The sequence below is a fragment of the Nyctereutes procyonoides genome, unplaced genomic scaffold (assembly GCF_905146905.1).
Source record: "Nyctereutes procyonoides isolate TBG_1078 unplaced genomic scaffold, NYPRO_anot_genome, whole genome shotgun sequence".
NCBI classification, from domain to species: domain Eukaryota; kingdom Metazoa; phylum Chordata; class Mammalia; order Carnivora; family Canidae; genus Nyctereutes; species Nyctereutes procyonoides.
The window spans coordinates 7358905-7370238 of record NW_026575160.1 but is presented as its reverse complement, the minus strand read 5'-3'; the positions used below and the strand labels follow the sequence as shown (position 1 = coordinate 7370238).

At 34.9% G+C, this 11334-nt stretch overlaps 1 pseudogene; it reads left to right on the top strand.

Annotated features, from left to right (window-relative positions):
- Positions 1-10166: 10166 nt before the first annotated feature.
- LOC129502723 (cell division cycle-associated protein 3-like) lies at positions 10167-10837 on the top strand (annotated as a pseudogene).
- Positions 10838-11334: the final 497 nt, after the last annotated feature.

Genomic DNA, 11334 nt, shown 5'->3' with positions numbered 1-11334 from the left:
GATTTCAAATTGCCTCTCATTATGATCATTTTCTTAAACAAAGGTTCTTTTAGTTTCCTAAACACACAACCTTTTTCTACAGTACTTGTTACTTTCATTTCACAGATATGGATGAAATGCACAACTCTTGAGTCTCCTAAAAGGTCATTCATTATCAGGCAGCATTTTTTAAAAATATTAGATTTTAGCATGCATTACAAGAAATAATATTTAAGACAGGCACATCAAAAATGTTAATTTATGACTATATTGTAAGGAACGGAAGGTTGAGTGACCAAATAAATGAATATTCTAACCCAGTGGTTCCCAAACTTTGCTGCACACAGGAATTACCTGGAGATCTGTAAAAAACATGAAGCCTGGTACCATTTAATTAAGAATATTAAAGATAAATGTGATTGCTCCAAAGGAAATTGAAAATTAAGGCAGAAATTAGTGACATTTTAAAAAATGCAAACCACCCCCAAAGAAAGAATTGTACAAAACCCAAATTTGTGTATATGAGAATATTATTATCTTAAGGATAAAATCAAGACTATTTAGGAATGGAAGTATAATAATGATTTTTTAAAACATAAAAGAATCCTATAAACACAATTGTGCCAACAAATCTGAAAATTTAGCTTAAAAAGTAAGTTTCTTGGAAAGAATTTAAATGACAAAAACAGATTCAAAAATACAAAATACCCCAATGCCCAAATATTGTTTCTAAGTAACATTCTTAACAAATAAGAATTAGGGTTTCTTGTAGAAATTGCTGTTTTCCAGGCCTGCCTGCGGTTAAGAAAGTATAATTCTAGATTACCTCAAAGTATGAGAGTCAAGTGTTCAGATATGACGAAGCCATGTCAAAAGGACACTGGATCCAGCTTAAAAAGGCTCCTACTCTCCAAATCTGGGATAATTTGCTTAATCATGAAACAAAAACTAGTAAAGGACAAAAATAGAAAACCATATAAACTAATATTATTTGTGAAAGTAGATGGAAAAAAATAGTATATAAAATATTAGCAAAAGATCTCAGCAGTATTTAAAAATGTATCACAATGATCATCTTTCTGCTACCATTCTTCCATCCCTAAAATATCTTAACAGAGCAGAGTAAGTCTTTTAAAATATGTCAGATGTCACTCATTTGCCCTACCCCCCAAAAACAAAGAACCAGTCTTGCCATGGCACTTGATGTAAAAATCAAAATCCTACAAGACTGCATAATCTGCTCCTTCCCATTATTCTCTTATCTCTTTTCCTACTCCATTCCCCCAGAACTTAACACTCTAATCACCTTGCCTTATAGATGTTTCTTGAACATTGAAGCTTTGCTCTTTTAAGATCATGATATACTCTGATATATTTTCTGCTACTGACCCATATTTATATTTCTGAGATAAATATTATTCAGTAAACTCATTTAAAATTACTCTCTTGGAGCACCTGAGTGGCTCAGTTACTTAAGTGTTTAGTTCTTGGTTTGGCTCAGGTCATGATTTTAGGGTTGTGAGATCAAGCCCCCTCATTGGCCCTGGGCTGGGAGTGGAGCCTGCTTAACATTCTCTTTCTCCTTCTGCCCCTCCCCTCACCTGCTCACACACTCTCTCTTTCTAAAAAAAATAAATAAATAAAAATTACTCACATTATAGCACTCTCAAATTTATTTCTATCAGTAAGCTTAAGTGTTTAGAATTGTGCTTTTATTTTTGCTTTATTGATGTTCTTCTGTTCCTAGTAGACTATAAACTCACATTGTATTCACAGTGATAAATACAATGCCTAGCAAATATGAGTTCCTAATTAGTTGTGGACTTTACTAATCCTCATAACGTAAAATATTTGACCTTTATAAGACAGGAGCCAAAGCCCTAAAAAAGCAATTGAATATGAACATATGAGCAAAGAAAGATTAATTATATTAGGAATTGAAAGTTGAAGAGCAGATCTAAAAACTGCACTGGAAAAAGCCAAAAACTGCCAAAAACAAATAGCAGAACATTAGAATGGTAAAGTGTAGAACAAAGGAAAAATTCTTCCAGAAAGCAAGAACAATGAAAAGGACATAATATTTGGAGGGGGATGTTGGAGACTGGATACCAGACCCTAGAATTACAAGCATAGATATTTTTATTAGATAAATTGGAATTACACATATAAAAATCATTCTAGACAACTTAAAATATTTTTGGAATGAAAACAAAATTTGGGTATGTAAATGGAAAAATTTTGTTGCTTTCCAAACAAATATAAAGAAATCCATGCATAGTCATATCCTAACAATTTTTAAATATCAATGATAAATAAGGCATTTTACAAGAAATAAGAGAAGGGGAAAGAAGTAAGAGAAGGGGAAAATACCAGAATGACTCCAAATTCTCCTTTATATAATTAAATCCTAGAAGAAAATGGAGGCGGAACATTTTAAAGATGTATGTGTACATATTAATATCTCTAACTGGGGAGTATCTGGCCACGAAGGAGACTCTTTGTTTTTTGGCATACCCTACTTTAACAAAACCGTTTGTGTTGATTCTACTTTCTAACTCTACCCAAAACTGTTATGCCTTACTTCCAAATACTCTAGATCTAATGGAATGGGATAGATGGGACGGGAAGAGCATATTGCTATAACCCTTTTTGTGCTAACATCACTTTAATCCTCAAATTTGAGAGTTGTTATATTCAAAAATTAATGAAAAGATCACAAGCTCAAGCAGAAAGCCACAGTTTGAGAAACTTGAAGAGTTTGGAACTACAAGAATGGATAGAATTCAGAGCAGAAGCTTGAAAAGGAAAATCCACAAAGGAGAAATACCAAAATAATGCACCTAAACTTTCCCTCAAATCCTTGGCTGACCTCTAAAGTTGTGCAAACCTTAGAGTCAAGACTTCAAGGATCCAAAGAGAAAACAAAAACTCAAAAACTGAAAAAGATAAGCAGACATTGTAGTTTTCTCCATGGCAGAAGATACAGTTTGAGTTCAGATCTTAGAAAGACATGGTAAAGATCTCAGGCTTTCCACTGAAACTCCAGAAAAGCCATGCCATAGGAATAAAAATTATATCCCAGTATTAAAGGCAAAACTAAAGCAGACATACCTTAACAGAGCACAAAACCAAGCCTACAGACATTAAGAGTGATCCACCAGTAATTTACTACTAAACTTAAGTACCATTCAGAGGAAGACAACAGAACTGAGTCTCAATAATGAGTATGCCAAAATGTCCAGTATGAAATTAAAAACTATAAAAGTGGGCAGCCTGGGTGGCTCAGCGGTTTAGTGCCGCCTTCAGCCCAGGGTGTGATCCTGGAGACCTGGGATCGAGTCCCACGTCGGGCTCCCTGCATGGAGCCTGCTTCTCCCTCTGCCTGTGTCTCTGCCTCTCTCTCTCTCTCTCTCTCGTGTGTGTGTGTCTCTCATGAATAAATAAATAAAATATTAAAAAAAACTATAAAAGTGAAGAAACAAGAAAATACAATGCATGTCAAGGAAAAAAATCAGTTCAAAGAAACCAACAATTGATTCTGATTTTAGAATTAGCAGAAAAGAGCTATAAAATAACAATTATAAATATGTTAAAGATTCTATAATCAAAGATTCAGGACAGGAGTGTGAACTGGTAGTTTCAAGAGAGCTTTTAAAATTCCACAGATAGAATAGATGATTCCACAGATGCAGATAGAAACTGCATAGTTAAAAAAATAATATTTGAAGATAAATTTAAGTTAGAATTAACAGAAAATTGATCAGAAAATTGATCAGATAACAGAGCTGTGAAATTAAAGAAGAGCCAATGAAGATCACCCAAGCATAGACTAAAGAGTAAAAAAAAAAAAAATAGAAATAAACAATGAGGACATGAAATGTGGGACATTATAATTTCCTAGGTACATCATAATCAAATTGCTGAAAACCAATAATAAAGAGAAAATATTTAAATACAGAGAAAAAAGCCATACTGTATACCATTGAAACTGTGGAGAGGTAGTATGAATGACAAATGACAAATCAAAAACCATGAGAGTCAGAATGGAGCTTTAAAAGTGCTGGGGGGAGGTGGAGGAGGCAGGGAATAGTGCTATACTGAAATTCTATATTCAGAAAAAATGTATTTCAAAAAATGAAATCAAAGTACATTAGTTGCTGGTAGTATACAGGAATTGAATAAATGGAGACATAAAGTAAATTTCTGGGGATTTGAAAATGCTCTATAATTTAAGTGGATCATTGGTTACATGATTGTATACATTTGTCAAACTCATCAAACTGGACACTTTAGATATACACAGTTCCCTATATATAAATTGACCTTAAAAAAATAAGTAAATTGACCTTAATTTTTCAGAATAAGAGAGAAGTAATGACATTTTCCATTATATAAAAGGTAAGAGTATTTTTTGCCGAAAAGTTAAGGCAACATTATAACAGATAAAAAGTGGAATCTGGGGATCCCTGGGTAGCTCAGTGGTTTAGCGCCTGCCTTTGGCACAGGGCATGATCCTGGAGTCCCAGGATCAAGTCCCACATCAGGCTCCTGCATGGAGCCTGCATCTCCCTCTGCCTGTGTCTCTGCCTCTCTCTGTGTGTGTCTTTCATGAATAAATAAATAAAATCTTTTTAAAAAAAGTGGAATCTACTGAATAAGGAACAGTGAACTTGAAGAATAGTCAATAGCGAACATCCCAACATAAAGCAGAATAAAGCCAGGACTCTGAAATGGTAACTGTATTTATTAATACAAAGATTGCTTTTTATTATTTTCTTGGATTCGTTAAAAGCCAATTCATTTGTTATAACTAACATAACAGCTATGTATTATGAGGTTTATAACACACAAAGAAGTAGAATGCCTAACAAAGATAGCAAGGAACAAGGAAAGGTACAAATATAATTATACTGCTGTCACATTCTTACCTCATACATGGAGAGTATGACAAAGTAGACTCTACTAAGTTAGGAAGGTATGTTCTTGGGGCGGCTGTCTAGCTCAGTTGGTGGAGCATATGACTCTTGATCTTGGGGGTTGAGCTCAAGCCCTATGTTGGGTGTGGAGGTTACTTACAAAATAGAATCTTAAAAACTAAAATGTTAAAAAAAAGAAAGAAAAGGAATGTACATTCTTACTCCTAAAACAACCATTAAAAACTACATAAAGAAGAATGGCTAAAAATACAATAGAAGAAATAGGAAAACAAAGTAATACATAATAATAAATCTTAAAGAAGGCAGAAATAGAAGCACAAAAATCGATGAGGAGCAACTATAATTTTCATATGTTACTGGGAGAGATAGAAAATTATGAAATCATTTTGGAAAATAATTTGGCAGTATCTAATATGAAGTTGAAAACTCATTTACTGTAAAACACAGAGATTTGTCTATTATGTGACACACCCCTAGATATGTGTCCAAGAAAAATGAAAATATGTCCACAAAAGGCTTAACATAAGAATGTTCACAGCAGTTTTAATCATAATCTACAAAAACTGGAAATGACTCAAATGCCAATTAATAGGCTGGATAAACAAATTGACATATTCTTAAAATTGAGTACTGTTAGCAATAAAAAGGTCAAAGTGCTGATATATGCAACAAAATGAAAGGCTATCAATGACATCTTGTTGATTCAAGATAGCCAGACACACAAAAAAGACATACTGTATGATTCCATTTATATGAATTTTTGGATCAGTAGACTACATAAACTATAGTGATGGAAATCAGATTTCTTGCCCTGGGGAAGTGGAGATAGATTGGAAAGGGGCTCTGGGAAATTTACTGGTGTGATGAAAAGATCTTACATCTTAATTGGTCACACAGATGCATTCACTTTATCAAAACCCTTCAAACTTCTCATTTAAAGTCTGTTCATTTTATTACACACAAATGTAAAAAACAAAAATATATTGCAGCTTATTGTCTTATTGGACTTTTTCTATTTAAACGTTTCATGCCATTTACATACTATCCAAAATTGTTCCATCATGAATTATCCTTAAAGGATAGTATTAACTTGTGTGATGTCTTCCTTTAAGTAATGCACTCTCTTGTTCCAAGCAGTTCTTTCCAGAAAGGACTTGGTAAATGTTTGTATACAGTATTTACACTTAAAATAGAAAAACATTTATAACCTTTCAGTCTTTAATTTGGATGACTTTTAGTGAATATTGTTTCAATGAAATATTAGGTATGTAAATAGATACCCCAATCATCTAAAACCCTGGGGCAGGGAAAGGTAACTAGATTTGCTTAGATATAGTTAATAGTAATTTTTAATGGTTCTATATCTATATCTATATCTATCCTTGAATGTTCTGCGAGTAACAAAAACCAACTCTGGCTTATTTAAACAGAAAAGGAATGTGTTGAAGAAAATGTGTTAGCTCTCATGGTAACTGTATTAGTTCCATTCCAAGAAGCAGACATCAAGACTCTTAAAAATACAAGAGCTTCATTAAGAAAACACACCTCAGAAGAAAATTGGGAAGGACCTGGGTCAGCTGGAAGAGCCATCAGACCATGCAACAATCTGATATCTGGTGAAGGAAAGAAGGGTGAAAGATAGGGTGAAATCTCCTTACTACAATATTTTTCCCCCTGACTACAGTCTTAAATAGAGTTCAGTGAGGCCATCAGTCAGTCACCCAACAGAGCACCTGTCCTAGAATTCTTGCTGAATACACTTATTGGCTCTGTAAGCCTATGCAAAGCATGGCCTGAGAACAAACTCAGTGATGGAATTCAGACCCACAACAGCTGAACACTTGGTTAATTAAACTTTCTATAATTGGAGCTTTGTGAGACACACTCTCCTGGCCACATGTACCAAGAGAACTAGAGAACAAGACTCAGAGCTAAGCAGCCAAAAGCAACTCTGGAAATCATACTGCAGACTGTCCGTCCAAGACATGACTGGCTCACCTCTAAGGACTAGATCAGGTAACTTAACATTGCTAATACTGAAAACACTAAATTCAGGATGGCACCACTACCAAAGCAGCCATCCCTGCTCTATGAATTGAATCTTCTTGGAATCTCCAATACAATAGAGGAGTTTTGGCTTTGTTTGCATCACTAACACCTGCTTCAAAGTTTGAGACTGGTGAATTTGATTGATGAAATGTGGTCATTGCTCTGTACCCTGTACACTAAGGAATCCAGCAATGCAAATATCAGACACACTCCACTTCTAAATTGGGAGGGGGCCTTATCTCTCACGGATACTTAAAGGTAGAATATTGAAAAGGTATGTGCTAAGCAGCCCCCCAAATGACAAATTTCTACTATAATATGTCGCTAAGAATAGATGGAAATATTTCCCAAACTGCCATCCAGACACATACTGTGTCATTTTTTTCCTTTGTTCAAGTTCTAAACTATCTATATTCACCATGCATTAGGCCAAGGTATTTACCGATACATACATTTTTTTAAAAAGAGACATTGTTAGAAAGAATGAACATATTACATAAGTCTAAAGAGGATAAGGCAACACATTTGTCAAACATCTGGAATATTCATTGAAAGCCTTTCTGACGTGAATACTTTGACTATATCTGTAACCCTAATAATGCCAAAAGAAAATTCCCAGGTGCCAAATATTTCCTAACTTTGCTGATGTGTTTTAAAGACTCTACAGTTTAGTTGTTATACCCTATAGCTTTAAGGCCTTAATTTTAGAAGCTGCATGTAATTTTGCTAAAGGGCTATTTCCACAGCCAATCTGATTAGGTGCAACTTAAAAATTTCAGGCAATATATCTGAATGCACTGATTGAACAACCACAAAGACTTTACTTACAAAATTGAGCATAATTTTCTACCCTTAAATTTTAAAGGTAACTTATTCTTTTTATTTTATACCATTTTATTTTTCAATTTTGGCATCATAAGTTAATGCTAATGGTGCTAACTTAACAGAAAAATCCTCAGCCAAACTATACCATAAATGGATTTTCAAATGTAGCTACTATAAATATACAATGTACACAGGCAGAGATTATGAAAGAATTTTCTTCTAGGAATGCAACAAAAATATTTCCTATCCATAATTAGTTAATTGAATAGATGTAAAATAATTTGCATAACTACATTGTCAAATTCTGAGTGCAAAGAAATTATGACAAATACTAAGGCATAAATAATTTCACAAAATCAGTTACATTTTTTTCTGAAAATGCAGCTAGAAGAAAATCATTAAAATTAATGTTGCAATATTTCAAATGCCTCCTTTGAGAAATTTCTAATCATTTAAATTATATCATATACTAGAAATTAAATAAATTTAATGCATAATATTTATCTCATTTTTGTTTACTATCTTCACATTCAGCATGTTTTAAGAATGACCCAAGACTGTACGTGGCATGCCTCAGTTTGACATTTAAGTATTCATTCTTTCTTTCCAGTTGTTCTTCTAATAAACCATGTTTAAAATATGTTTGAAATCAAAAGCTATGTTATTATAACTATCAGCTATATAATTTCAGCTTCAGTTAGAGAATCAAATATTTATTTATCTTTTTCTTCTGAACTACATAGTCATATATATGATCATCAAATCTTTGAAGCCAATCCCTATCACCTTATTTTACCAACATTATGAGTTTTACAGTGAGTGAATTTGGAGTACAGGGACCAAATAGAAAGGACTATTATGAAATAACTTTCTTCTAGGAATGCAACAAAAATATTTCCTATCCATAATCAGTTAATTGAACAAATGTAAAATAATTTACATAACTACATTGTGAAATTCTGAGTGCAGAGAAATTATGACAAATACTAAGGCATAAATAATTTCACAAAATCAGCTTTTCAAAAGCTGACTCATAAAAAAGATTCACAAAATCTTTTCATAATTCATAGTCTTTTTCAAAAAGATTCACAAAATCTTTTCATAATTCTTTCATAAGAAACCAACTAGGCAGGCAATAGAAGTTGTCTAAGGCCATATCACTCATTAGTTGTGGATGTTACATGGGATACGGTATATTTTGATTACTTTGCCTTTTTTTATTATAACATGTTGGATTCTTCTATTACAATAATTTGATGGTTGTTTTGCAGTTTAGGTGTTTTCCTTTACACAGGACAGAGGCTATATAAACACAAAGATTAAAATGTCCAATAAAATTCATATGGTTTAATTCTCTGGACTGACCAAACCAGTACTCTTTAAGTGTATTATCATATTCATTTACCACTTTTCACATAGGTTAGCTGCTTAACAGATTATCTAGTAGAGTGGTTGACATGCCTAAAATTTCATGTTGTATAGCATAAAGTGGTGTTCTGTATAGATGGAAAATGTGAAGCAAAATGTGGCATACACTTTTACTTGCCTAATAATATCTCCCTCCCTCTGCCCTTCCTTGGTACTAGAAACTTGATTATACTCAAGGTAGTAATATATCTAGCTCCTAGCAATGAATCATGATTAACCCAAACCAATCATAATATTCCTATTGCTCATTGCCAAATATTTGATTTCTCCACTTTTATTATAATTATAACTAATCATATGATTGAGTTCCAGCCAATAAGACATAAAGGAAAAACCAATAGAAATATTTCTTAGAAGCCTCTAGCTGTCCTGATAAAAAAGATAGATATGGCAGGGCTCACTTGCCCCTCCTTTATACTTTAAATGTGGCCATGATTCCTAGAGCTGGTGCATCATTTTGCCATAATTAAGGAAAAGACCAAGAGAACTGCAGAGAAATCTATCTTGATGTTATTGTACCTATGAGCCAATATCAGGAGCTTCTATTTCTAGATTTAAATGCTACATGAAAAAGTATAAGCATAAACATTCGTTTGGTTAAATCACTGTAAGTCATGATTTTTGTTACATTTATCTAAATATATTCCTAATTGTTGTACATGTAATTGTAATGCTGTATGTGCAATGCAAATACTATCATCATTTAGGAAGGCTTACTGCTATGATGTTTCCATCTATAAGTACATATTCAATAAATATTTACTCAATGGATTTTCAAAAAATTGATCTATTTAAAGTATGACAATTGAAAAACGACTATATTGAGGTTTGAAACTCCGCGTTGGGAGTTAACACTCCAGCTTTTTTGCGCCCAAAAAAGGAATCGGGCCTGGCATCGCCTCCTCGCCCAGGGCCAGGCCCTGCCCCACCTTATTTCTCCAGGTTGAGATGGGCTCATCCAAGAGCACCTCAGTCATTCCGGTGAGGCCCCTGCCACACAACAAGCTTCTGGCCCGAGTGGCAGACCCCTGTTCACGTACCGCCAGCAACCTGCGCACTCCCATCCAGGTGAAGAGCTCTCCACAGGTAAACCTACCAGCAGGCAAACAGCAGGAGGATCCTAATCAGGCCCAAGACTCAGATCCCCGCTCTCCTACCCTTGGCATTGCACGGACACCTATGAAGACCAGCAGCAGAGTTTTCCCTTGAGGACCAGACGCCACCCTGGAGCCAGACTGAGCTCCCCTACAAGCAGGTGTCATCCAAAGAAGAAGCAAGACAGCCCTCAGAAACCCCCACGGCCAGCCAGGGCTCGGACAAGCCCTTGAGAGACCCTGAGACTCCCCAATCTTCAGGTTCTAAGCAAAACAGACAGAAAACAAATGGCAAGGTACTAGGGAGATCTCCCCTTACCATCCTACAGGATGACAACTCCCCTGGAACTCTACCACCACGACAAGGTAAGCAGCCTTCTCCCCTGAGTGAAAATGCTAGGGAACTAAAGGAAAGGGCAACTCTGAGATCTGGGAAGACTTCTGAAAACTGGAGGCCAAGTGTGGGAGCAGGACCAGGACCAGGACAAGAAGAATCAGCATTTACCAAACTTGGTGGAGAACTAGGCTGAGCGTGGCCCCAGTGCTGGGCTCACCAGGGGTCTCGTGACATAGCATCCCCTCAACCCCATCTTTCCTGGGAAGACTGGAAAGGCTCAACCCTTATGAACTCGCAGCTCAGAGACTGAGCACTTTCTTGGGTTATCTTTGTGTCTCACATTTTTCTTATATATTAAAGAAAGTGTTTTTTTAAAAAAGAAAAATGACTATATCTATATGTTATAAAATAACTAAATGTCCATTTCTCCTGTCATATAAATAATACAAATAAAAATGTATTGTTTTTATATTATGATTTTGTCAATTTTGTGTATGGTATAATTCTTCTGAAAATGTGGAAGGACTAGTCATACTACCAAGAAATCACTGACTTGTGTGTGTGTGCGTGTGTGCGCGTGCGCATGCACATACGCACACGTGTGTGGGCACATGCAAACCAAGTATTCAACTTGGCCTTTTAAACTTCTTTGGTTTCTCAAGTAAGACCATAAGCACTGAAGATT